Consider the following 27,621-nt stretch of genomic DNA (forward strand, 5'->3'; position numbering starts at 1 on the left):
CGGTTCCCAAAGCTCCTCCCCTCCCACACTTTATACTATTGTGTGTTCTGGATATGGGGACTTGCTTCTAACAAATACTGGAAAAGTGATGGGATGATTAAGTTACAAAAGACCGTGACCTCCATCGTGCCCTATGACCTTCCATTTTTACATGCTTTAATGAAATTTGTTGATGTGTTAGAGATGTCCAAATGACAAGGAACTGATCAACAGTTTATGAGGAACTGAACCCTGTTGAGAACCATGTGAGTGAGGGGTGCCTGGGTGGCTCAGTAGGTTAAGCATCTACCTTCAGCTCGGGTCATGATCTTTGGATCCTGGGATCGAACCCCACATCAGGCTCCCTGCTCAGCAGGAAGCCTGATTGTCCCTCTCCCACTCCCCTACTTGTATTCTCTCTCTCACTCTCTCTCTCTGCCAAATAAATAAATAAAATCTTTTTTAAAAAAAGAGAGAACCATGTGAGTGAGCTTGAACATGGATCCCTCCTGAGTCAACCTTCAGATAAGACCGCAGCTTTGATTTTGCCGCCTTGAGAGAGACCCTGACATGGAAGATGCAGACACACTGTGCCCAGACCCTGACCCACGAACACTGGGAGATAATAAGGATGTGTTGTTTCAATAGCTTAAGTTGCAATTTGTTGTGCACCAATAGATAACAAACAGTAATTATTTAGGGATGAGAACTTGTAGGTTATGGCAAGCAAGGGACAAAATCAATGATTTAACTATTGCTTAGGGTTGCCTGGAAAGAAATACCCATTGAGGCAAGGCTCTGGAGGTCCTAGTGGCCACCATCCGAAAACATCATGGAGGAAACGATTAATTCCAGGACTATGGGTGAGACCATTGTTTTGAACTCTGGACAATTTTTTTTTTAAAGATTTTATTTATTTATTTGAGGGAGAATGAGTGAGAGAGAACATGAGAGAGGAGAAGGTCAGAGGGAGAAGCAGACTCCCCAAGGAGCTGGGAGCCCGATGCGGGATTTGATCCTGGAAGTCCGGGATCATGACCTGAGCCGAAGGCAGTTGCTCAACCAACTGAGCCACCCAGGCGCCCTTGAACTCTGGACAATTTAAGGAAGGAAACTGAGAAGCACAAAGTCATAGCTTCTTATTCCTCTTCTACTTCTGTTTATTTTTATTCTTCTCTTAAGTTCTTGGAAAATTCTATCCTAAAGGCACTAGGCAGAACAGAGCAAGGAAGGCATTGGTACCTGGAGTGCAAGGAGCGTTGGAGGCGTTGAGTGGGGTATTGGTAACTGAATGGGGTTCAGAGAGCATTTGTGTAGGAGACTGGCCTGGCCCAGTGAATTGGAACCTAGGCTGCCCCATGAGGGTGTTTACATAGGACAGCTGCCTCGCGTAGGTATCAGAGTCTGAGAAGGGTAAGGATAGCCCGGCAGAGGGATAGCTCAGTGAGGGTGTCACAACCTGAGCAGGGTAATGAATGTGTATTAGTTATCTCTTGCTGCATTAGAAATTACCGCCCAACCTTGTCGGGGTAGAACTATAATCTTTTCACTATCTCACACAGTTTCTGTGAGTCAAGAATTCATACAGGACATAGCAGGCACAGCTTGTTTCTGTCCTGTGATGTCTCAGCCTGGCAGCCTTAATGGCTAAGGGCTGACTTAATCCAAAGTCTTTCTTGGCTGAGGCTGGAGGATCCATTTCTACAGTGTCTCACTTCATGCCTGAAAAGTCAGTGCTAACAAGCTCATTTTTTTCCTGTGTGGGCCTATCCATATGTGATTCTGTCCATAGGATGGTTGAGTATCCTTATAACATGAAGACTTCCCTTCTCAGGCTTCCCTGAGAGCCAGTGATCCTGGAGAGTGAGCCGGGAAGAAGTTATGTTTTCCTAATGAACTAGCTTAGAAAGTCATATGGCATAATTTCTATCATATTTTATTCATTAGAAGTGAGTTACTAAATGCAGCCCATCGTCAAGGAGAGGGGAATTAGGTGACACCTTTTGAAGGGAAAAGTTTCAAAGAATTTGCACATATATATATATTTTTTTTTAAAGATTTTATTTATTTATTTGACAGAGAGAGATCAAAAGTAGGCAGAGAGGCAGGCAAAGAGAGAGAAAGGGAAGCAGGCTCCCCACTGAGCAGAGAGCCCGATGCGGGGCTCGATCCCAGGACCCTGAGATCATGACCTGAGCCGAAGGCAGCGGCTTAACCCACTGAGCCACCCAGGCGCCCCGCACATATATTTTTAAGCCACTATGGAAGACATGGAGAGGCAGCCTGGTTGGTGGTAGTGGGTGTCTTAGACCCCAAGCAGAGTGGGGAGGGCATGTACATAGAAGAGAAGTGTGCCATAGGTCTTCAGAGCCTGAGCAGGATGAAGAAGACATCCATGTGGGAGAGACAGACTGGCTGGGGAGCTGGAGCCCAAGTGAATTTGAGGAAGGCATCTGTGTTCCTGTGGGGGTGGGGTCATGCTGGAAGATGGTTTTCATACAGGGGATTGATCACATAAGTAAATATATTAAGGATAATTAGAGCCAGGCTTCTCACTGTCAGAAGAGTGACTTATAAATATGGAAAGAGAGAAAAATAATATAAATCTTGTGATGTTGGATTGGGAGCTGTAAGTATGAGTGTGAAGTGGTGGATTCCAAGATGGAAAGGAGGATAAATAGATAGTGAGTGTGTGTGTGTGTGTGTGTGTGTGTGTGTGTATTTCCTATCACTGTCCAGGGCCCTTGGAAGAGCAGAATCTGAATGAGCACACATAACACCCAGGAATACCATTTCCTCTAAAAGGAACCAGTGTTTTTCAGAGGGATAGCAGATTTCAGACTTAGAGCAGGGAACATACAAGTTAAGCCCAGAACACCTTTTCAAACCAGAAAGCAAGGACTTGCTCAGGAATGTTTGGAACATGAGCTAGCATGATGGGGCTCCCACTGACCAAATCTGGGACAATCTGAGCCAGCAAAAATAAAAAAATGATATTAAGAAAACATATCCCACTGAAATAAAGTAAGAAAGAATGAATCTATACTAGTATTAATAAATGAGTAAATTGATGAGGAATGGGGTATTTACAGAGTTTCGAAGTATCCAATAAATATTTAATAGTTACAAAGGAAAAGTGTGCTTTACAGTGGAGAAGCAGGCACTATAAAGCAGTCAAAATGAACACCACCAGTAATGTGACATATCAAAATCAAATACCATCTGACTGAATGCAGGTAGAAATGCACAGTTTCACTTCTGTAAAAACCTGCATCTAGTCATGAGGAAACAGCAGAAAAACCAAAACTGGAGGCCACAGAAAAACTGAGCTGTGATCTTTAAAATGATCAAGGATATGAAAGTTAAATAAACCTGCAGAATTTTTCCATACTGAAGGGCATTAAAAAGACATGAAAACTAAAAGCAAATTGCTGGTGTGAAATGAATCCTAATGTTTGAAAAGACAAAAGGCCAAAACGAAATGTGACCAGAGGATTGGATGGTAGTGATGCTGATTTCCTACTTCTGATACAGTTTGATTCTTCGTAGGAAATACACACTTAGTGTACTATTGGAGATGAAAGACCAAAATTCTAACAACTCCCTCAACTCTGCTCCAAGAAAGCTCCCCAGCACCGCAGCCCCGGGTGGTCCACGTCATCTCGGCGCATTTTCCGGGTGGCCGCCACACGCCCCGAGCGAGAGAGGGCCCTCAGCCACGGGAGACAGGGCGGTCCCCAGGGCTACCCAACGCCGGCCAATTCTCACGAGCGTTCTGTCCAAACCGATCCCGGTTTTGGGCAGAACGCTCATGAGTATTGGCCGGAAAACGCCTGGCGAACTCGCTTCGGGCGCTGCACGTCTGCAGGGCCGACCCCTGGGCCCGGCCCGGGATGGCGAGTGGTTGCGTCCGAACCCCGCCAGAAAGTCCTCTGGGAGTCAGGTGCAGGTGAGGCCTACGCCTCCTGCTCCTCAGCTTCAGGGTGTCCCCTCCCTTGGTCTGGCTGATGGGGCCAGGCCTGCCCGGAGGCCCGGACCCTAACCCTTGCCTGCTTTTGCAGCCTCCCATTTCCAGGGTCCTGTCCCTCTGGCCCTCCAGTTGGCGATCCCTGAGTCCTGAGTCACGAGTCCGCCTGCCACCTCTTTGGAAACGGTGCCTTTCGGAGCTGCAGAAAAGTCTCGAAGCGAGAAAAGCCTTCGCGACCCTTCTGAGGCCAGCCCCAACCTTCGGCACCCCAGCTTCCCAAAAAGTCGGTGTCGGTCACCTGGCCACAACCCGTCCTTCAACTCTGCTCCAGGAAAGCTCCCTTGTGCCGGGCCCCCGGTGCTTCGTGTAGTCTCAGTGGGTTTTCTGAATGGCCTCGTCATGCCCCGAACGAGAAATGGCCTGTGGCCGCGGGGGACAGTGCCGCCCGCAGGTCCACTCAATGCTGGCCATTTCTCACAAGCATTCTGCCCAAATCGATCCTGATTTGGTCAGAACGCTTGTGAGAATTGTTTGGAAAACCCCCAGCGAACTCACTTCGTGGGCCACTTTTCTGTAGGCCCTCACCCTGGGCCTGGCCCGGATTCCGAGTGGTCGGGGCTCGAACCCTGCCAGAAAACCCTCCCTGTGTCTGGCGCAGGCAACGCCAATGTCTCCTGTTTCTCAGTCTCCGGGGGTCCCCTCCATGGTGCTAGAAGATGGGACCTGCCATGCCCCTAAACCAGGGCCTGGTTTAGGACCTTGCCTGGTTTTCAGTCTTCCATTTCCGGGGTCCTGTCCCTCGAGCCTTCCGAATGGGGAACCCCGAGTTTCTCGCCACAAGTCCACCTGCCACCCAGGTGGAAACGGTGCCTTTCGGAGCTGTGCAAAAGCCTCAGAGGGAGAGAAACCTTCATACCCCCACTGAGGCCATCCCCAATCTTCGGTGCCATAGCTGGCCAAAAAGTCTGATACCACCCTGCAATCTGACTGCCACGTGGGGGGCAAATCGTTCCATTTGGAGCCCCACAGTGCCTTCAGAGAGGAAGAACCCTGCGTATCTTCTAAACCGTCCCTCCCTCAGTGGTCCCCCTGGCCAGAAACCCCCATTCTGCCACACTGCAGGATGCATTCCCTCAACTCAGTCCAGAGGGGAGCCCGCATCATCGCCGGCAGTTTGGCGCTGCCATTCCCCAAGGTCATAACCCTAACCCTAAGTTGCGTTTTCAGGCTTCCTTCTACAGGAGCCTGTCCCCTAAGCCCTCGGGTGGGAACCATGGAGTCACACTGTAGGAGTCCACCTACCAGTCCATTTGGAGCTGCATGGAACTGTTAGAGCCAGAGAAATCTGCATTTCCCCATGAGTTCTTCCCCACGTTCTGCAGGCCCCCCGAGCCTGATGGGCTGGCTGACCCGCATCCTCAACTCAGCTCCTCAAGGTTCCCACTCCAGACCAGCAGTTTGGGCGTGCCACACCCCTAGCTCAGCTCTCCTCAGGGACCTCTGTCAGCTCTAGGCTGACCTGGAACTCCCCTGCTGGGATCCCCTCTCCTTCTTCTCAATTTACACTGGCCTAAGGCTTTCGTGAGAAAGGGGGAAGGCTACCTCTTGAATGCTTAACATCTCCTTTCCTCTTCTGCCATATTTCTCTCCACTTACCTTTGTACCTGGGCAAAATGGAAGGAACATATCAATGGACCATGGGCATGCTCTGACATCTGAATCTTTCCTGGCAGCTTTCTGAGGGCTCCTTGTGCAAACAGAAACTAGTGTATCCTACCACAGTGTGTTTGATAATGATCATCGACAGAACAGGAGAGCGAAAATCACTCCATTTTTACCTCACTCTTCATGAAGTAGAACATGGTCTTCTTCTTTCCTCCCTTGACTTCCATTCCAATTTGTTTCCATGCAGTGTTCATTCCTTTGCTTTAGGGGTAGGATTTTGTGATTCCTCACCTGCATAGAACACCCAGAGCTCATCACAGCAAGTACCCTCCCTAATAGCTGTGACCCATTTAACCCTTCCCCTCCACACCCCTGCTCTCTAGCCACCCTCAGTTGGTGCTTTAAGTTTGAGTCTCTTTCCTCATTGACCTATCTTTCTCCCCTCACTATGTTCATCTGTTTTCTTTCTGAAATTCCACAGAAGTCAAATTATAGGCTATGGGTCTTTTCTTACTGATTTTGCTTAGCTAAATCCATTCTAGATCCATCCACATCCTTGCAAATGGTAAGATTTCATTCTTTCTGAACCTGGCTCCTATTCCATTAAGAATATGTGGGAGATATCTATGTAGATATCTACGTTTATGTTTATATATGTGTGTGTGTGTATATGTGTGTGTGTGTGTTTGTGTATATATATGTCTATATATATATATATATATATATATATATATATATCTCACTCATCAGTGAATGGACATTGGGACTCTCTCCATCGTTTTGCTATGGTTGATAATGCTGGTGTCCATATCACGGTGCTTGTATCCCATTGAATGTGCATTTTTTTTTTTTTATAAATAAATGTTTATTTATTTATTTGACAGACAGAGATCACAAGGAGGCAGAGAGGCAGGCAGGGAGAGGGAGTGGAAGAAGCAGGCTCCCCTGCTGAACAGAAAGCCTGACGTGGGGCTCGATCCCAGGACCCTGGGATCATGACCCGAGCTGAAGGCAGAGGCTTTAACCCACTGAGCCACCCAGGTGCCCCTGAATGTGCATTTTTGTGCCCTTTAGGGAAATACCTAGGAGGGCAACTGCTGGATCCTCGGGTTGTTCAGTTCTTAGCTTTTGGAGGAATCTCCATGCTCTTTTCTAGAGTGGCTGCAACAACCCACATGCCCACCGACAGTGCAGGAGGGTTGGGTTCCACTTTAAGCAGAACATTCCCTGCCAGCAATTTCCTAAGGAGGAAACAGAAAACCTGGGGGATAACATGACTCACCCAGCGTCCAGCAAGCAGCCCCAGAAATTCACCCCAGGGTTCCTGACGCCATGCCCTGTGAAGCCATCGGAATGCCTCTATCCAGGGGAATTCCCAAAGACTCTCCTTCTGACTTCACCACCCATGAAACTGCAGAGAAAGGATGCCATGCCCAACTCTCTAGATGGTCCACTGAGTGAAACTAGAAAGTCAAGCTTCCCTTTTCAATCGTCCAGGGCTCCTTGGAATCCTTTTGAATGTTCCCTCTGCCCTCATCGGAACTCTTTGGATGAAAAATACGAATCCATTAGGATCCATCCCCTTGGACAAAGGAGAAGCCATCATCCAAGCCTCTATCTGACCACAAACAGCCACCTCACTCTCGATGCCGGCCATTCCACCACAGCCTAGGACCCTAGGAATCAACACTGTTAGATGGAGGAACACATTCTAGGTTCCAAACACACACTGAGTCCATCTCATCTTCCCTTTCGAATCCAAGGGATTGCCTAGGAAAGAGATGTTCCAAATACCTTTGGAAGCCAGAAATAAACAGAGAAAACAAGATCCCCTGCCAGGTGCTCCCTGCAGGGAAACTCGGGAACTCTAGCACCTACTCACCATTGCTGACAGCTGTGTTAGTGTGACTTTTTAGCTCCCCTGGAGACGAGAGAAAACCCAGGATGTTTGGGGTGAAAGAGAAGTTTTACCTCCCATGCTGGCATGGATGTGCCATTGTGCCCCACATGCCTGCTGTTTTCTCTGAATGCTGACGTCCTGGGACAAGCTGCATGACTGACTCAGATGCTGATTTCCAAACTTAAGGTCTCGTAGAGCCAGAGTGAAGAAGGGTTGTCAGGTGGGCATAAGCAGGCACCTCCCACCTAAAGCTTACACACCTGCTCTGATGCCCGGAGAAGGAGAGACACATGCTTGTTTCTTAAGTGGTCATTCACTTTCTTCTAAAGCTGGCCAATGCCCTTGTCCTTTTTGGAGAAGCAAATAGACTCTTCCAAACAAACACTCAACTCCTCGGTTCCAAAGGCACCATGGGTCGAGTTTGGTTCCCCCGGCTCCAGACCCCCACCGGGAGGAACCTCCTGAAACATCCTGACAGCACATTCCCATCAAACCTGGGGCAACTGGGGCGTGCCTGGGTGGCTCAGTGGGTTAAAGCCTCTGCCTTCAGCTCGGGTCATGATCTCAGGGTCCTGGGATCAAGCCCCGCATCGGGCTCTCTGCTCGGTGGGGAGCCTGCTTCCCCCCCTCTCTCTGCCTGCTTGTGATCTCTGTCTGCCAAATAAATAAATAAATAAAATCTTTAAAAAAAACCCAAAAAACAAACAAACAAACAAACAAAAACCTGGGGCAACTGGGCACAGGGCTGAGTGGGGGCCTGGCTCCAGCGGTTGTTACCATCACTCTTGAGCCTGGGGAAACAGAGAGTCTTCAGCTCAACACTCGGCCCTGTAAAAACAAGCTGAAGTGCCTCACATTTCAGGGTCTCTCACACAGCACCTCACCACTGACCTCAGAGCCAGCAGGCTGCACGGACTCCTCTTCTGGTGTGTTTCCCACGCAGCTCGCCACTGCCTCCAGTGGTGGCAAGCAGCATTGCCACCCCTGCCATGCTCTCTCGCAGCACAGCTCACCACGCCCTCCAGTGGCGTGAATCGGCACTGCCGGACCTCCCACAGACTACTAATGCAGCTCACAAACCCTCCACAGGTCTAAAGCCACACTGGCACTGTGAGGTCCAGATTGGGACCTCTAGGCCACACCCCACGAGTCTGACTGCCACCCCACGAGTCTGACTGAAACCGTGCCATTCAAAGCTATGTAGAAACCTAGGAATGGAACAACCCACATGCCTCCCTGAGGACACCCCCAACCTCAACGGCCCCCCCAGTCACAAACTCACAGCCTGACGTCCTTCCTGACCCCTGTGCTCCACTCAGCCCCCAGGATTCTCACCTCAGCGCCGGCAGATCAGGCCTGGATACCCCTAAGCCCTAACCCAAACCCTAGTTTTGTGTTTTCAGGCTTCCACGCCCAGAGATCTTGCCAACAAGCCCTCCAGATTGGGAACCCCTGAGCCACACCTAAGGACTCCGCCAGCCATCCAGGAGGAAACCCTTCGGTTCAGAGCTGACCAGAACCCTCAGACCGCGAGAGATTCGCATGCATTCCTGAGGCCACCCTCACCACAGACGGCCCACACAACAACAAAACCCAGAGCTTGAAGTGCCACTTGACCCCCATTCTTGACTCAGCCCATAAGGGAACCCGCCTCAGCACTGGCAGATTGTGTCTGCCCTGCCCCTAGGCCCTAACCCTAACCCTACGGTGCCTTTCGGAGCTGCGCAAATCCCTCAGAGCGAGAGAAACATTCATGCCCAAACTGAGGCCTCCTCAACATTTGGTGCTACACCGGGCCAAAAAGTCAGAGGCTGACTCCCAGCCACAAGCCCTACCTCAACTCTGCTTCAGGTAAAGCTCAACTGTGCAGGGGCCCTCAGTCGGTCAGCATAGTCTCCGCCCGTATTCCAGACGGCACGACAAGCGCCCAGGAGAAATCTCTCCAGTCCACAGGGGACAGTGCGGTCCGAATCACTGCCCAATGCTGATTTGGGGCAGAAAGCTTATGAGAATTGGCCGGAAAACCCCCGGCAAACTCGATTCGTGGAAGGCACCCCAGATATAATAAGCATTAACTCTCTCTTTAGCATAATGCTGCTAATTGTGTACCCACCCATGGGAGAGCTGGAATAAATAGTCCCTCAAATAATTTTCTTCTCTTCTGTCATTCAGTTGAAGATATTTATTTATTTATTTATTTCACAGACAGAGCACACAAACGCAGGCACAAGTAGGCAGAGGGAGAGGGAGAAGCAGGCTTTCTGCCACACAGACAGTCCAATAGTGGGCCTTGATCCTAGGACCCTGGGATCACGACCTGAGGCAAAGGCAGATGCTCAACTGACTGAGCCACCCAGGCGCCCCAGCCCCACCGTTTCTTAGGTGAAAGTTAAGGCAGTGACGAGGGAAGAACAGGCTTCTCACATGTCCAGTGAGGTTTACAGTAGTCCTAACCACATTCAGCCTCATGTGCCTGAGGGGTCACCTCATAGCCTAAGACCTCTGGAGCCAGGCCCTTGCAAAAGGAAGCCAATCTCACAGGTGCTGGCTCCAGGCCTACCATGGGAACTGTGGCTCTCAACCTTGGTTGCCCACTGGAATCACCCACGGAATCTTCATACTCACTGGATCTCTGGATTGCATGCCCAGAAATGTTGATTTAATTGGTCTGGGGTCCAATTTAGTTTGGGTCTTAGCAGCTCCCAAAGAGATTCTAACTTGCAGCCGAGACTGAGAACTACCAACTGAACTGGAGGTAAAACCCAGCACGCCCAAAGGTCAAATACAACAGAAAACTCAGGAGCAGCCTCATATGCAAAAGGAATTGTAAAGTTCAGCTCATTCACACCAGCAACATACATTATTTGGAATTCTTCTGCATGGGAGACTTGTCCCTTCTTTGCCATTTATTTATCTTTTCCATCCCTTCCATCAGTATGATTCATGGATATATGCTATATATTTTGGGTTATAACCCAATACTATTCATATTGCTGCGATTGTTCCAGTTTTAGCCATTAGGAGCTCCTCCTCCCCTCCTCCTCCTCTTCCTCCTCCTCTTCCTCCTCCTCCTCCTCCTCCTCCTCCTTCTTCTTCTTCTCCTTTTAAGATTTTATTTATTTATTTGACATAGAGATAGATCACAAGTAGGCAGAGAGGCAGGCAGAGAGAGAGGAGGAAGCAGGCTCCCCACTGTGCGGGGCTCAATCCCAGGACCCTGAGATCATGACCTAAGCTGAAGGCAGAGGCTTAACCCACTGAGCCACCCAGGTGCCCCTAGGAGCTCTTACAGTTGGCTTCTGTGTCCTTTTGACACCCCCCAGCATTGTGGGAGTTTGTTTTAATTACTTCCTTACTTTCTGGTTCTATAGGATGCTCCGGGCTTATTGTCACCAGCTAGACCCCAAGACCTGACCTCTACTGCCCACCTGCTCGTACTCACTGACCTGTGTCTCGTGTTTTTCCTTAAACTCTTCTTTCTTACTTACCCCTTAACTCAGGCAAATGGAAAGTGAACCTGCCCCTAGAGCCACAACAATGACCTTGACAAGACCCCTAGCCCACCCAGTCCACTCAGACCAAGTTGAACTCAACCCTGGACTCACACTTGTGCAGATGGACCATAGAGTGACCTGTAGAATGATGGACAACTACTTTTATGTCATTATAATACTAAAATTGCTCCTCCCAAGGAGGAGCACAAGCCTCATTTGCATAACATACAATGTTTCCTTAAGACATATGCATGGGCACCTGGGTGGTTTAGAAGGTTAGATCGTTAAGCATCTGCCTTTAGCTCAGGTCATGATCCCAGGGTCCTGGGATAGAGTTCCACATCGGCTCCTTGCTCAGCAGGGAGCCTGTTTCTCCCTCTCCCTCTGCCTGCTGCTCCCCCTGCTTGTGCTCTCTCTCTGACAAATAAATAAATAAAATCTTAAAAAAAAAAAAAGACACATACACAACCTTATGCCTGTCTCTACATGAGATGACAAGGCTTCCCTATTTAAATATTCATCCTAACCCTAAATAAAAGGAATCCATTCACCCTTGCTCTGGGAGTCACAGCCTTGGAAGCCATTCCCCGTGACCTACTTGCTGCAAATAAAAGGGTTTGTGTTTTTTTTAAGATTTTATTTATTTACTTGAGAGAGAGAGAGTACAAGCAGAGGGAGGGCAAGCAGGGGGAGAAGCAGGCTCCCTGCTGAGCAGGAAGCCCATTGTGGGGCTCCATCCCAGGACTCTGGGATCATGGCCTGAATGGTAGGCAGACGCTTAACCAACTGAGCCACCCAGGTGCCCCTAAGAGGGTTTTTTTGGGCAACAACTCAACCAGGTACACTTTCTGACTCACCCCAGAGCAAACTCATGTTGGTTGGGTTACATTATCTTGCACATTTCTTGTCTCAGTCTTAGAATCAGCCATTTCGCCAATGGTCCCTGGTTCCTTTTATTGAAGAATGGTATTTGAAACCAATATTGAGGGTTAGGTAATTTTTATATTCTACTACACTACCAGAAAAAAAAAAAAGACCCAAATAAAAAAATCTGTTGGGGGCGCCTGGGTGACTCAGTTGTTTAAGCTGCTGCCTTTGACTCAAGTCATGATCCCAGGGTCCTGGGGTTGAGCCAGGCATCTGGCTCCCTGCTCAGTGGGGAATCTGCTTCTCCCTCTTCCTCTGCTGCTCCTCCTGCTTGTGCCTCTCTTGCTTGAGTGAGCTCTTTCTCAAATAAATGAGTAAAATCTTTAAAATATTTTTTTTTCTTAGTGTCTCCAGTGTCAGCCTTCCCAGATTGCTACACCCAACCTTGGAATCCCTTCCCTTTCCTGGCTGTCCGGTGAGAGTCAGAGTTGGAGGCTGTCCTACCATCACTTGCTTTGTGGCCTTCCTTCAGGGGGCACCAGCCTGGCTCTGGTGGGCATTGATAAAACAAACAAGTAATAGTGTACTGAGTGCCCAAAGGGAGGAAAGTAAAGGTTCCTAGAGGAAGAAGAAACTAATACAGTGGGGAGGAGCTGGACCAACAGTGGAGCCTTGAGAGCAGCTGGGGAAGTGGTGCTTCAGAGCAGAGGCCATGGCTGACATGCTCTTGGTACCTCTAACCAACCTGCTGCCTGGCCCACAGGAGTCCTCCCTCAGTCGGCACCTGCTGGTGGTTCCACTGCACTGAGCTCAGAGCAGCCCACAGAGTATTTGCAGGGCCCTCACTGTGGGATGCCTGACATAGTTCTCCAGCCCTGCTGCTTGTCCTAAGCAAAAGAATCCCCGCAAATTTTTGGAAGCTTAAGAATTTATTCCATGTGGGGCGCCTGGGTGGCTCAGTGGGTTAAGCCTCTGCCTTCGGCTCAGGTCATGATCTCAGGGTCCTGGGATGGAGCCCTGCATTGGGCTCTCTGCTCAGCAGGGAGCCTGCTTCCCCCTCTTTCTCTGCCTGCCTCTCTGCCTACTTGTGGTCTCTCTCTGTCAAATAAATAAATAAAATCTTAAAAAAAAAAAAAAAAGAATTTATTCTGTGTGCCAGGGAGCCTGGCTGGTTCAGTTGGGAGAGCATGAGACTCTTGGGGTGCCTGGGTGGCTCAGTTATTAAGTGTCTGCCTTTGGCTCAGGTCATGATCCCAGGGTCCCAGGATGGAGCCCTGCATCGGGCTTCCTGCTCCGCGGGAAGCCGCCTCTCCCTCTTCCACTCCCCCTGCTTGTGTTCCCTCTCTCCCTGTGTCTCTCTCTGTCAAAAAATAAATAAAATCTTAAAAATAAATAAATAAACTTTTTAAGAAAAGAACGTATTCCTTGTGCCTTCAGTTGGGAGGGGGGAGTGGATTTTTATACCTTCCTTGGTGGCACTTAAGCAGCATTTGAGAGATTATTTTGCAGGTGATATTATCACATGGGTCCTAAAGTCGCCTGTGCAACTTGATAAACTCTGAGAGTGGGCTTGGCTAAGAGAATGGAGAGGGTACAGAGAAGAGCTATGTTAAGGCCCTGTCCCAACCGATGTCAGTCCTGGGGACTGAGTCAAACCCAAGACAAAATCTGGAACAGCAGGCTCCAGGTCAGAAGGTTCAACCAATTGCTGGAGTAGTTGGGAGGTGATCACCCCTGGCTCTGGAGGAGGGTAGAGAACTTGGGGAAAGAACTTCAAATAGGGGCACTCTTGCAGGCAGCTAACAAAAACACTGAAGCTGCCCAGCCCAGATACCTGCTGAGGAAGAACAAGTAAGCCAGCTCCGCAGGAGAAAGGAGGCTAAGCAGGCAGCTGGAGCCTGGGAAGTTCTGGAACAGGATTCTTAAACCTGGGCCTGGACAAATTTCATGGCCTGGAGCCTGAAACCAGGCGCAGAATTGGGAGAGCGAGCGCATTTTTCAGGGCACAGAGTTAACAGAGCATATCCTTTTCTCAAAGGTTGGCACTACTGGAGAGTGCGATGTCAGGAGACCCACCGCGGCTTCTGGGCAGAGTGAGATAAAACAGAAGCTGCCTGCGATCAGACCTTGCAGTTTATCAACAGAGCCCGCAGTGGCATGGCCCCTAACTCACAGCTGCCTCCTAAAACCCTCTCGGAGGGGAAGGGGGATGGGTATGAATTGTCCTCATTTTACCAAAACTGACGTGTCATTCCCTTTCCACAACCCCAGGTTTCCTCCTCTAAGATTCCAGAGGAGGGATGCACAGCCTGGGGTGAGTACAGGAGACTGCCTGCACACATTTTTTCTGTAGGCGAGACCCGGGACCCTGGACCCTGGGTCCTGGACAGAGGGAAGCCAAGGCCTGGGGAAGCCAAGGGCGCACAGCTATTATAGGTGCGATTACAACTTCATCGTAGAGTGCTATTAGGGGTAACCAAGGAATTTGGGGGCGGAGAAGAGGTTCCGGTCTCCGAAGCCTGAGGTTGGTTGTGTATGTCAGCTTCAGCAAGACAGAGGAAGCAATGCATTAGTGAGCGCGGGAGACCTGAGCGCCGCAAAGACCGGCAGAATCGTGCACCTGGCAGCAAAGGCTCGGTAGCGCGAGGCCTGGCTGGGTGGGCACTACAGCTCGTGAGGCGCCACGAGGTGGCCTCAGGCTCCTGACCGCGGGTTGGCGCCCACACTTCCTTCCGGGAGCTTCACAGGCCGCACCCCGATAGGACTCAGAAGGCGGGAGGCGCGACGGTGCCGCGTGTCCACACCATCGGGGCAGGCGCAGGGTTGGCCAAACCCTTTTGGACTCAGACATCTCAGATAAAGAGATCAAAGCCCAGGCGGGGGTGGACGGGCCAATCCCGCCGCCACTAGAGGTTCCCCAACGACTCTAGAGCACCGCGCGGGACAGCAGAGCGGTTGCGCTCGGGGGAAGGCAGCCCCCTCGCGCTCTTGAGCGGGTGCTGCTCTTGGACCGGCCTTTGCTCAACGCTTCACTTCCGCTCCCTGGGCCGAGGCCGGACAGCCCCGCTTAGTCCCCGGGCCATCGATCAGTCTAGGAAGTGCCCGCGAGGTCATCCGCACAACAAAGGCGGCCCCAAGCAGAGCCTTCTGTCTTGTAAATATCAGGTCCCGCCCCCAGGCAAAGTGGAGCCCCGGGTAGAAGCTGTAGAAGGCACCTGCCCCCACTCCGCTCCCCACCCCCACAACTCCCGAGCTCTTTCATTTGAAATGTTGATGTCTCGAAGCTTCCTTCGGGGCCGGGTTGTCTGACTGAAAGGCGGCTGAAACCTCTGGGATTAATAAACAAACCGGCATTTGACTTGGGTGGGAACAGGGTAAACATTTGTCGGTCTAAAAGACACAGGCAGGTGGGCGTAGACAAACGCGGGTAAATTATTACACAGCCCCGGCTACTCGCTTTAAAAAGACTGCTTTGTGCACGGATTCCAGGATTTGGAGAAGTTTTCCCAAAGAGAGACCTTTATTTGCACCGTCCAGACTGAGGGTCCCGGCTGCACTGCCTTCCGCCCCCCGCCTGGCACTGAGGAATCCAGGTCGCAGGTGGAGAGCGGACTGGGCCGCGCTCGGGAGGAGCGAAGGCCAGGCCCCGCCCAGGTCCTCCTAGGCTGTAGTCCTGCGGGGCTGGAGCCTCGACCGCAGTTCCACCGCCAAGCGGCCGCTAGGGTTCCGGGTGTCTTGGGGTAGCCCTGACCACCGAGAGGTTGGGTGTCTCTGGCCGGTCGGCCTGAGCATAACATGCTCGGCTACCGCGCCTGCGGAGGACCCAGAGGGGTGTCGTAGCCGGTTCTTTTCAAAAGTCTTGGCGTGAGTTTCCCTGTCCACATTCGATAGTTTGTCAGGGTTATTGCCAAAATGTTATCAAGTCGGATTCCTTACCCAGCCCGGCTGCTAGCGATGATAATAGTACCTGCGGTCACTTCGGGAGGGCTGAGACTCGGCCATGCACTGTTCGAAGCCCTTCACATGGAGTTAGTAAGCTGTGACGACACAAGGCATCAAGTTGCTCTTTCTAGCGCGGGGACATCATGTATTCTCCAGCAGTCATTGCGGGTGACAGCAAAATGGGGCATGTGCCCTCACGGGATTTGGAGTCCCAATGGTACAGGTCTGACTCCATGTGCCACGGGAACCGTGTGTGCCGGGGAGGGTTACGGAGGTGACCGAGGCACCATTGTGCTCCTGGAATGCAGCCAGGTCCCCACAATTCCCCAACTTCAGTATTCTTTAATCCACTAAATCCTCCCAGGCACAGCCTGGTCTTCCAAAAGCTTTTGCCTCAAGCTGGGAAAACCCAATAAAGGAACGATCATTTTTCAACCATGGGAGCCAGCGACACTCATACATAATGAAGCAAGTCACACAAAGGAAGGAATTCTTTCCCCTTCCCCTGGGAGAGGCCCCTCAGCCCAGGGAATTTTCAGAGCTGCCCAGTCGCCCAAACTATGGGCCAGCGGGGGCGGGGGGGATATACAGAGGGGGAGGTTTACTGAGAGGGAGAGGTTTACCCTCTCACCCACCCAAAGGCGGGAGTTGTCACCTGAAGAAATGCCAGCCCAGGTTATTCCTAAGCATTTCTTTAAAATCCCAATTCCTGCATTTTCTCTGCCCCAGGTGCCAGTTGTGGATTCCCTGGCCCAGCTGAGTGATACAGATAAGGGAGGAAGAACAGCTTATAGTAGAAGATCACTGCTCTGGACAGCATCTGGATGCTGTCAGAGGACCCAATGGACAGGGTGGGAAGAGATTGTACAGCACCTGGTTAGGACAAGGTGCTTTGGCCCCGGATTAGTACATACCTCTGGCTTTGTAAACACCCATCTGCCCTGCCCCTCTACCCTCAGTGCTCACAAGATACATGATCTCCCAGGTTCGTTACACATTCCCTGCAGGCACTAGACCATTCTGACTCCAACCTGGTCTCTTCCTCTAAACACCCCTGAGCACTCAAACAGAACCTTTACTCCGCCAGCCAGGCCTGGATGTCCTCGGGCTGCAAAGGACAGCAAAATAATAGGATTCCTCTACCTGGTGCAATGTCAAAGACCCAGGGTAACATATGCTTCATGCCTGTGACCTATGGAGAAAAACAGTCACCTGTTAAGTAGCTGAATGATCTTGGGCGAGTCATTTATCTTTGCTCAGTATTCCATAAGTTTCCCATTGGCAGAGTGGTCAGAAATAGAACATTCCTGGGATGCCTGGGTGGCACATTTGGTTAAGCGGCTGACTCTTAATCTCAGGGTTGTGAGTTCAACCCCTGTGTTAGAGCCCAGTGTGGAGCCTACTTAAAATCCAATAATGATAAAGTAAAATAAAAAAATGAAAGAAATAGAACATTTCTGGAAAGGAGGAGATGTGGAGAAATCTGCATTGTAAACTCAGCACCCAGAAGCCTTCTCACACATTCTGCTGAGGCTCCAGTGTATGAAGGCGGAGAGAGAGCTCTCACTGCCATGCTGTCATCTGGCCTGGAAGTGAAATACTTGAAATTGACTCACCCTGGCATCCTGGCTTCAGTGAGAGGCAGTGAGGGGCAGATTGGCTTTCAGAGCAGGTGACAGCCCAGCGGCCTGTCTCCTATCACTGGAGACAGGCAGTCAGCTAACACCACCTTACTGCTGGGATGGATCATGCTCCCAGCATGGTATCCCACCACCTCTTGCCTGGGAGATGAGCCCAAGGGATCTTCACTGACATTAAATAGCCTTGTTCTGCTCCTACTGTTTCCATCTCAAGGATATCAATCCCTAGCCTGTGTGTGGCTATCAGACTTCTTTTTCAACTTTTCCATATCCATTTTCCAAACTTATTTAGAAAGAGGCACAGAGCTCCAATATGACCCAACCTCCATATGCCCAGTTTTCTGTATCTACTTTTATTTATTTATTTTAGAAAAGATTTTATTTATTTGAGAGAGAGAGGGAGAGAGCGCATACACGAGTGTGAGCATGTGCTGGGGGTGAACGGAGTGGCAGAAGGAGAGGCAGAGGGAGAAGTAGGCTCTGGGCCAAGCAGTGAGCCCAACATAGGGCTCCATTCCAGGACCCCGGAATCATGACCTGAGCTGAAGGCAGATGCTTGACCAACTGAGCCACCCAGGAGCCTCTGTATCTACTTTTAATTTAGAATTGATAGAAACAAGGAATAGAGGATGACTGACTGTATGCAAGGGTGGATGATTCACTGGGTTCCACAAGTGGGGAGGGAGAAGATTTTCTAGGTTGAGGGGCTGCATGAGCCAGGCAGTAGAGGCCTGAGACCATTGGTTAGTCTGGTTTAGCTGGAGAGGAGATGAATTGGAAAATGGGGAGAGGTAAAGTGGCAACAACTACAAACACCAAAGCCAATCCCAGTGGTTGTGAACTTATACTGGTAGACACCGAATTTTTTTTAAAAGAGGAAAGTGGTGTGTTAAATTTATGTTTTAAATCATTTTGGTAGCTGTGCAAGGGTGAATTCCTTTTTTAAAATGAATTTTAAAAATAGAATTTTAAAAAATAATAGTTTTATGCTCGCAGAAAAATTGAGCATGTAATACAGAGAATTCCCGTATACTTCCCTCCCCTTCCCATAGTTTATTATTACTATCTTGAATTGGTGTGGTATATTTGCTATAGTCAGTGAATCAAAATGATGTATTTTTTTTAAAAGATTTTATTTATTTGTCAGACGGAGATCACAAGTAGGCAGAGAAGCAGGCAGAGAGAGGAGGAAGCAGGCTCCCTGCTGAGCGATGCCGGGATGCCGGGCTTGATCCCAGGACCCTGAAGCTTTAACCCACTGAGCTACCCGGGCGCCCCTCAAAATGATGTATTAACTAAAGTCCATAGTTTACATTAGGCTTCATTCTTTGTCTTGTACACTTCTATGGGTTTTGACAAATGTATATCATGTATCTACAATTATGGTATCAGACAGAAGCGTTTCATCCCCCTAAAAATTCCCCTGCACTTCACCTATTCATTACTCCCCCCTTGCTGCTGCAAGCCCTTGGCAACCACCAACTGCTACAGTGTTGCCTTTTGCAAAACATCATATACTACATGGACTTTTCAAACTGGCATTCTCTTAGTAATATGTATTTATGGTTCTGATATGTCTTTTTTTTTTAAGATTTATTTATTTATTTGACAGACAGAGATCACAAGTAGGCAGAGAGGCAAGCAGAGAGAGGAGGAGGAAGCAGGCTCCCTGCTGAGCGGAGAGCCCGATGCGATGCGGGGCTCGATCCCAGGACCTGAGATCATGACCAGAGCCGAAGGCAGAGGCTTTAACCCACTGAGCCACCCAGGCGCCCCCTGATATGTCTTTTTGTGGCTTAATAGGTCATTTCTTTCAGTAAGCCTTTTATTTATTTATTTATTTATTTATTTATTTATTTATCATTTGTCAGAGAGAGAGCACAAGCAAGGGAACAACAGGCAGTGAGAGAAGCAGGCTCCCTGCCAAGCAAGGAGCCAGATGCCTGACTTGGAACTCTATGCCAGGACCTTGGGATCATGACCTTAGTTGAAGGCAGACACTAACCAACTGAGTCACCCAGGCATCCTCAGTAAGCCTTTTAAAAAAATCTTTTCCTTTGGTAAATATTTACTGAAATTCTGTATCAGAACTGTCTGATAGAAATATAATCAAGAGGGTACCTGGGTGGCTCAGTCAGTTAAGTGTCTTCCGTCAGCTCAGGTTATGATCCCGGAGTCCTGGAATCAAGCCCTGCATCAGGCTCCCTGCTCAGTGGAGACCCTGCTTCCTCCTCTGCCTGCTGCTCCCCCAGTTTGTTCTCCCTCTCATTCTCGCTCTCGCTGTATCTCAAATAAATACATAAAATCTTAAAAAAAAAAAAAAGAATTATGGTCAAGGTTACAAACTTGCTTTTCTAATAGCCACTTTAAAAAAGGCAAAAAGAGGGGCACCTGGGTGGCTCAGTGGTTTGAGCCTCTGCCTTCGGCTCGGGTCATGATCTCAGGGTCCTGGAATCGAGCCCCGCGTCGGGCTCTCTGCTCAGCGGGGAGCCTGCTTCCCCTTCTCTCTCTGCCTGCCTCTCTGCCTACTTGTGATCTCTCTCTCTGTCAAATAAATAAATAAATAAATAAATAAATAAAATCTTAAAAAAAAATAAAAAAAATTAAAAAGGCAAAAAGAAACAGATAAAATTAATTTTGATAACGTATTCTACTTGATATATTCAAAATATTATCATTTCAGTATTTAATCAGTGTAATAATTATGGAGATACTTTTTTAAAAAAGATTTTTATTTATTTATTTGACAGACAGAGATCACAAGTAGGCAGAGAGGCAGGCAGACAGAGAGGAGGAAGCAGGCTCCCCGCTGAGCAGAGAGCCTGATTCCAGGACCCTGGGATCATGACCTGAGCCAAAGGCATAGGCTTTAACCCACTGAGCCACCCAGGCGCCACTATGGAGATACTTTTGTTCTTTTTTTGTACTAAGCCTTTTAGTACAAAATTCAGTGTGTTATATTATTTTTTAAAGATTCATTTATTTGAGAGAAAGAGAGAGAGACAGTGAGAGAGGGAACGCAAGCAGGGGTAGTGGGTAAGGGAGAAGCAGGCTTCCCAGAGCAGGGAGCCCAATGCAATGAGGGGCTTGATCCCAGGATCCTGGGATCATGACCCAGGCTGAAGGCAGATGTTTAAGGACTGAGCCACCCAGGCACCCCAGTGTGTATTTTATATTTTCAGCACATCTCTACTTGGACTGGCCACATTTTCAGTGCTCAGTGGACATGAAGCAGAACAGAGCATGACTGTGCTGGGTACTGAGGACATACAGCAGGGGACAAAATGGACAAGGCCTCTCTCCTTACATGTAAGGACAGTCTAGTATGGGAAACCCATAACAAAGAAGTAAACAAATCATTTTGGAGAGTGATGTGTTAGTCTGTGGTATTATAGACTGGGAAGCTGAGCTAGTTTGCCAGGATAGTCAGGAAGGCTTTTGCGAGGCTGAGAACCAAAGGAGGGGTCATTAACCATCAATTATCTATTGCCACAATAATGCAGTGTAACAACCCACTCCAAAATGCAGAGGCTTAACATAATAACTATTTATTATTGCTCATGAGTCTAAAGTCATCTGGGCAGTTGGTCTGGCCCCAGGTGGGCTCACACAGGCATCTGTGGGCAGCTGAAGGTAGGGTAGGTGGCTATGCTAATCCTGGCTTGGCTTGCATGTTTGGGGTCTGCTGGCTGTTGACTGGTGTACGATGACCTCAGCTCTTTTCCATGTGGCTTCTCCTCCTCCAGCAGGCTAGCCCAGGCCTGCTCTCCTTGTGCAGGCGGGGATCCAAGAGAGAATGTGGAATGGTTCAAGTTTTCGTTAAGACTCAAGCTCAGAGCTGTATCTCTTCTGCCATGTTCTTTGGGCCAACCCAAGTTACAAGTTACAGCCCAGATTCTTCAAGGAGCTGCAAAGTCATACTACAAGAGGTGTGCATACAGGGAGGGATGGAAAATTCAGGTAATTTTTGTGATTGATCTTCTGTATTACTTACAAATCTTTCAATTCCACCAGGAAGTTATTAAAAAAATTCCAAATTCCTATGTGCCAAATGAAATATCCTGAAAAAAAAAATCCCCTGAAAATATAAAAATGAAGATAGGTTTTTTATTTTTTTATTATTTTACCATGAAGAAAAACAAGAGGGAAAGGGGATATGGAGTGCTTCGCTGGCAGGGTGAGGGATTTAACTAAAATAGCACAGTTAGGGTAGGCACTACTGAGGAGACACCTGAGTGGAGGCCTAAGAGGTGAGTGAGTGAGTCAGGTGCTTATCTCCAGGACAAGTCGAGGGAACAGAGGCCTGAAGGCAGGAGCTGGTTTGGCAGGTTCTAGCAGTAGATAGAGGCAGGTTCGGTAAGGTGGGAAGGGATAGGAGTATTGGGACCCAATCACCCATGGCCTTATAGGCCACAAAGATGATTTTGGGTCTTACTCTTGATGATGGGAAGCCCCAGGAGGGTTTCTGTTGGGAGGGGGGGAAGGATACCGTAGAGCATTAGGGGTTAGGGCCCCAGGGGAAAGTGGCTGTTTGGAGATGAGGGTCAGGTAGCCAGAGTTTTAGAGGTTGCTGGGTACCAATCCTTGTCAGGCAACATGTCCCCAGGGAATTCTCCTTGCTTTGCCTTTCAACTACCTAGACAGCAGCTTATTCCCCAAAGATGTCACCATCTCCAGAGAACATATTCCAATTATGCTGGAAAACAAGGTAATTGTGATTATAATAATATTCATCTTCTCAATTCTCAGAATGAAAACCTATCCAAAGCAAGAACAAAAGATAACTCCAGAAAGCATTCTTCCCCCCCTTGGGAAAACCCAGTCAACTATTTATGGTGCTACCAGTTATAGGAAACTATTGTCAGTTTCAAGTCTCTTTCCTTTCAAGGTACAATCTTACATGAAAGAAGGAAATAAATGGGGAGCATTTAAATAAGTATTTGTTGAGCACCTACTATGTGCTACACACTCTTCTATGTACTAAGGTTTTAGCAGGAGATAATAATCCCTCCCCTCATAGGGAAGATAAATATATAATATAAACACAAAAACATGTGATATACTAGATGAGATAAATGCCCTGAAGAAAAATAAAGTAGAAATAATGAACATTTTTGGACTGGGGTGTTACAATGTTACAATTTTTTATTTTTATTTTTTAAAGACTTTTATTTATTTGAGAGCACAAGCAGGCGGAGGCACAGAGGGAGAGGGAGAAGTAGGCTCCTCCGCTAAGCAGGGAGCCCGGTGGCGGTGGCAGGGTGGGGGTGGGATGGGTGCTGAATCCCAAGACTGGGGGGATATTGACCAGAGCCCAAGGCAGATGCTTAACCTAACCAACTAAGCCACACAGGCACCCTGGGTATTATAATTTAAGTAAAATAGGCTGGGGGTGGGGTGGGAATAGATTAACTGAAAAGAGAGAAGGGTTGGGGAGTGTCAGGGAGGTAAGGGCAGGGCCTGACCCTCATCTTGTAGGGCACTGTAACACACCATTACAATGTGCAAGTATATGATTTATAATTTTATTCCCCATCCTAAGATAAGGAAAAATTTACTGTAACCAATGTGGTAATTTCTGACTTCTAGTTCTCTGAATTCTGTAAATTGCGATACATTTTATTACCCATTATCAGAAAAAGATTACACAGCTCTATTTAGCAACTCTAGTTCTGATAATTCCTGTGCTTGGGCTAGAACAAAAACACAACAATGGCAGGACAGATTCTTCTAGTAGTTTTCTTTGCAGGATTTTCTTTTTTGGGCTGAAGCAAAGTACTAGTCCACCTGAATGGAGCTCCCTAAAGGCCCAGTCTGAACTTCCTCCAGGAGGGGCTCTGGAATAGGCAGTCTTTAGTGTGAGGCACTAAAGGAGGAGAGCAGAGAGCCCCAGCACAGCTCCGTTCAGGATTAACATACTAAGCTTCCACATACTAAACCCACATGCCCTGTTTCCACTTTTCAAACCCTGTACCATTTTCTACTCGATTCAACAGTATCTGTAAGTAATAACGGGTATCCAATGTTTCAGAAAATGTTTGGGGACGGCTGGGTGGCTCAGTTGGTTGAGCATCTGCTTTCACCTCAGGTCATGATCCTGGGGTCCTGGGATGGATCCCTGCATGGGAACGGGGGTGGGGGTGGGGTCCTTGCTCAGCGGGGAGCCTGCTTGTCCCTCTGCCTGCCACTTCCTCAGCTTGTGTGCTCTCTTGCTGACAAATAAAATCTTAAAAAAATAAAAGGAAAATGTATGACTTCCTCATTAGTTACCATACCTTGAGCAAATGTCAACCTCTCAATTTCCTCACCTGTAAAACAGGGATAACAAGCAGGGATGCAAATGAAGAGCCTGGCATCCTATCTGTTGTATAATAGGTTCTTAATGGTCTCTTCCTTCCTTCCCATCTTAACAAAAAAGATTAGAGTTTAGATATACCTATAGGTATCCTTGAAAAAATAGGGCTTGTCCACCTTTACTGTGTGGACCAGTTACCGGGGAATCCTGTTAAGAGCACCAATTCTGATTCAGTGGAGTTGGGGACAGGAATTCTGTATTCCCAACAAGCTTCCAGATTATGCCATGCTGCTGACCTGGGATCACTCTTTTGAGTGGCAAGAATTTAATGCTACGCAAACACAGTTACTGCACAAAAAGCCCCTAAATGGGTTCCATGGATTGTCTCTGTCTATAAAAAATTAACTCTTCTACTTAAGCCTCATGCAGAGTCACGGACCCAGCCAAGTAACCAGGCCAGGTCATAAAGAATACATCCTTTGGTCCAGGTGGGTTCACAGCACCACTTCTGCAGGAAGATCCTGCAATTGTCTCTCCACCACTTTCGGCTTTTTGATCTTAGCCTTTGCCTCTGATGATAATTACCCCTTAATTAGCACCCACCACTCTGTCATCTAAATAATTATAGTAAGTGCAGCTAGCACCTCTGCTCTGCTGGCAATCTCTAAACAAACTGATAAAATAAGATCCTATGCTGATTTTTTTTAAAAAGACAAAACTGACCCAAATACAAGTCATGCATATGCTGCCCACAGTCGAATACGCATACCTGTTATAACTTCCCGTCACAAAGGCTATCAAAAGTTGATTTATTTATTTATTTATTTATTTTTTTTTTTAAAGATTTTATTTATTCATTTGACAGAGATCACAAGTAGGCAGAGAGAGAGGAGAAAGCAGGCTCTCCACGGAGCAGAGAGCCCGATGTGGGGCTCGATCCCAGGACCCTGGGATCATGACCCGAGCCGAAGGCAGAGGCCTTAACCCACTGAGCCACCCAGGCGCCCCAAAAGTTGATTTATTTTTAAATAATCAAGAGAAAGTACTGTTGTGATATTTGGGAAATTGTAAATGTCAGAATATAAATTTTGTAAGCAGTATTGCAAAAGTCAAACAAGTCAGCCTGCTAAAATCCACCTTAACTTGCCATTGGGAAGGGCTGAAGAATCTCTGAACTATTTTTTTCTTTATTCGGAGTTTCCTGAATATATTGGAGGAATTTGGTAACTTCTGGGCGCATTTAAAGCAAATTATCCTTTTGTGGAAGAAGAGGCGGGGTTTTCACTAGAACCAATTAGTTTTCTAATTTCCCAGGTGTATCTCCATTAACCACCCACCCAACAACAGGGCTGTCCGGGCCAGATGAATCACGTACCTCTTTTTTTTTTTTTTTTTGAATCACGTACCTCTTAACACAAACTGATTGCACTACTTTTTAGAACGCTGTTTTCCCACTGAAGCTTTAAAAGAAATACAGAAAACCCCCAAATTTCCAACTTTCTGAATAGGTAATACATTGATCTGGAAAAAGAACCGAAACAGCACAAAAGAGCGTACACTGTAAAAAACTCTTTCCCCCTTTCATCTCCCACCACCCTGTCCTCCCCAGAGGCAATCACTGGTTCATTTCTCTGAACTTTTCATTATGGAAAATTTCAGAAACATTAGAGAGCCTGGAATAATGAGCCCTTGTGTACGTATCACGCAACAACGGAAAAACACCCCGTTGGTTTGTTTTATTCCCCTTTGCCCGGTATTTGTAGGAGTTACTTTCAAGTAAATACCAGACTCGAAATCATTTTACCCATCAAAACTTTAGTCTTTTTTTTTTTTTAATTATCAGTTCTTACATAACCACATTATCGTTATCACACCCAACAAGGTTAACGATAATTCCTTAACATCAGCCAGTATTCTCGGGGTCACTTTTAACGGGTGCGGGAGAGACCCGAGAACTATGAACGTACGGGCCGAGGAGTCCGAGGGGGAGCGTTTAAGGGCTGGAGCCGACATCACTCGCGGCGTTACGTGCCCAGCGCTCCGGGCTTCCCAGTTCCCACAGTCGTTACCTGCGCTGGGCCAGCATCCGCCAGGCCGGGCTGAGGGCGGTTCCGAGCCGCCAGCTCCCCGCCTCCCCGCTCCCGGGCCGCGGCCCCAGCAGGCCTGGCGCAGCTGCACAACCCATCCTCCCTAGACACCGGCGTGTCCCTGGGGGGGAAACGATTGACACAGCTGCCTGCACTGAGCCCCCGGCCCTCCCCCGCAGCACCTGGGTCTCCCAGCAGGGCCGGGAGCTGAAACTGGCTCCCGAACCCGGGCGGGTCAGACCCGCCACTGCCGTTCCTCCCGCCACCCGCTCCCGCGCCCCGCTCCGAGTATAGGGACCTCGCGGACCGGGACTACAACTCCCGTCGGGCGCCGCGGCCGGACCAATGGCGGGCGCCGGAGCATGCGGGGAGCGGCGCCTGCGCGGCGGTTTGAGTAAGCTGCCGCGCGATTGGCTGTGGGGTCGGACGGCCGCGCGGGGCCTGTGGGAAGCGGAGTGACGGAGCGAGCGGCTGTTGGAGGAAGGAGGTGGGGGCCGGGAGCGCAAATGGCGTTGAGATGGTTCAGGGCCCTGTTCAAACTCCAGCGCTGACCATTCACCGACGGAAGCGGCGGCGCAGGAGGCGGCGGCGGCCTAGCGGGGGCACGTAGCGGGCTCCGGTACCGGCTCCAGCGGCGGCGGCCAGGGAGGCCTAGGCCCGGGCCCGGCCGGTGGCGCTCAAGGCGGGGAGGGAAGTTGCGGTGCCGCCGCTCCTCCCCCCTCCTCCACCGGGTTTCCTATTTACCCAGAGCGGAGTCGCGGGTTCTGACGGTGCGGAACCCCTTGCCTCTCTTCGCGCACAAGTCGCCCCTGTTCTCCCGCGCGGGGCTCCCGCGCCCGTCCGTGGGCCGTTGGGAGCAGGAGAGGCGGAGGCGGCCCGAGGCCAAAGCACCCGCCAGGCGCCGAGGGTAAGTGAGGTCTCGGGCGGCTGCCTAGGCCCGGAGCGAGTCAGGGAGGGTGGGGGAGGTAGGGGTCTGGAAGTCTCGCTGTCTCACCCACACAGCCTCTGAGGAAGTTGGGCAGGGAAACGACATGAGGAACTCTCTTTTTCCTCTTATTTTTCCTTTTTCTGAGTTCCTTCCGGGCGGCTTCTGATTTACTTCCCTCCCCAAGCGCGGTCAAGTGCGTTGGTTTCAGCCCTGAATCTTTCGCCGTCTTTTCTCCGCCCCTGGCCGCCACCTAGGCCTTACACTGCCTTGGGGATTCAGTGGCAGAGGCTTCCGGGGCGTCGGAAGCTACATCCAGTTCCTGGCGGTGGGGGTGGGGAGGAGAAAAGTTGCGTGAGCTTCCAGCCGGAGGGGGCCGCCTCTCCCCGCTATCTCCCGTGCACCGACCGCCCCCAGGTGAGGATTTCTGGGTGGTTAGCTTCGCCCTTTCCGGCTTTCACTTCTTAGTGGAAGCCTCTAAGCCCTTGGGGATCCTAAAGACGCTGCACTTGGTTGAGGGTTAAGTGTGTGGACTTTTCATCCCAGCGCACTTTCCTGAAAATTCGACCTGGCTTTGGGCAGAAGCAAGGGCCCAACGACCGAAAAAGACTTAGTTGTGAATCATTCTTTACTTTTTCGTTAGGAAAGTCTTTGGAGTTTGAAACCTGAACAAGACAGCCTGTGTACTTGAGATATACTTAAAATATAATGTCAACTGTGCCTGCCCACTTATTTGAATTTATACCTACTTTACACCCTAGGCGTAGATAATGCCATCACAGTTGTCTGTTTAGTGACTTTTCCAAAAAGACATGGAAAACTCTAAAGGAAGTCAAAAGTAGGGGGTATTATGTAATGAG

The 27,621-nt window shown here is 49.1% G+C and overlaps 1 protein-coding gene and 1 pseudogene across 3 annotated transcripts in view; one reads left to right on the forward strand and one right to left on the reverse strand.

The window, feature by feature from the left end:
- The window catches only part of LOC308355014 (regucalcin-like), a 53,294-nt pseudogene extending 27,360 nt beyond the window's left edge, over window positions 1-25,934 (reverse strand). The window contains exon 1 of the transcript in view: window positions 25,819-25,934. The product of the transcript in view is annotated as a regucalcin-like (transcript). The remainder of the gene's footprint in view (window positions 1-25,818) is intronic.
- Window positions 25,935-26,279: 345 nt separating this feature from the next.
- Window positions 26,280-27,621, forward strand: part of WAPL (WAPL cohesin release factor) — an 84,115-nt gene continuing 82,773 nt past the window's right edge. Inside the window, exon 1 of one of the 2 annotated variants that reach the window (XM_080823586.1) lies at window positions 26,280-26,743. The gene's annotated coding sequence lies outside the window, so the exon portion shown is untranslated. The remainder of the gene's footprint in view (window positions 26,744-27,621) is intronic. The other variant, XM_080823587.1, reaches the window with a different exon arrangement.

This window comes from Martes martes, assembly GCF_963455335.1.
Source record: "Martes martes genome assembly, chromosome: 14".
In the NCBI taxonomy this organism is placed as follows: domain Eukaryota; kingdom Metazoa; phylum Chordata; class Mammalia; order Carnivora; family Mustelidae; genus Martes; species Martes martes.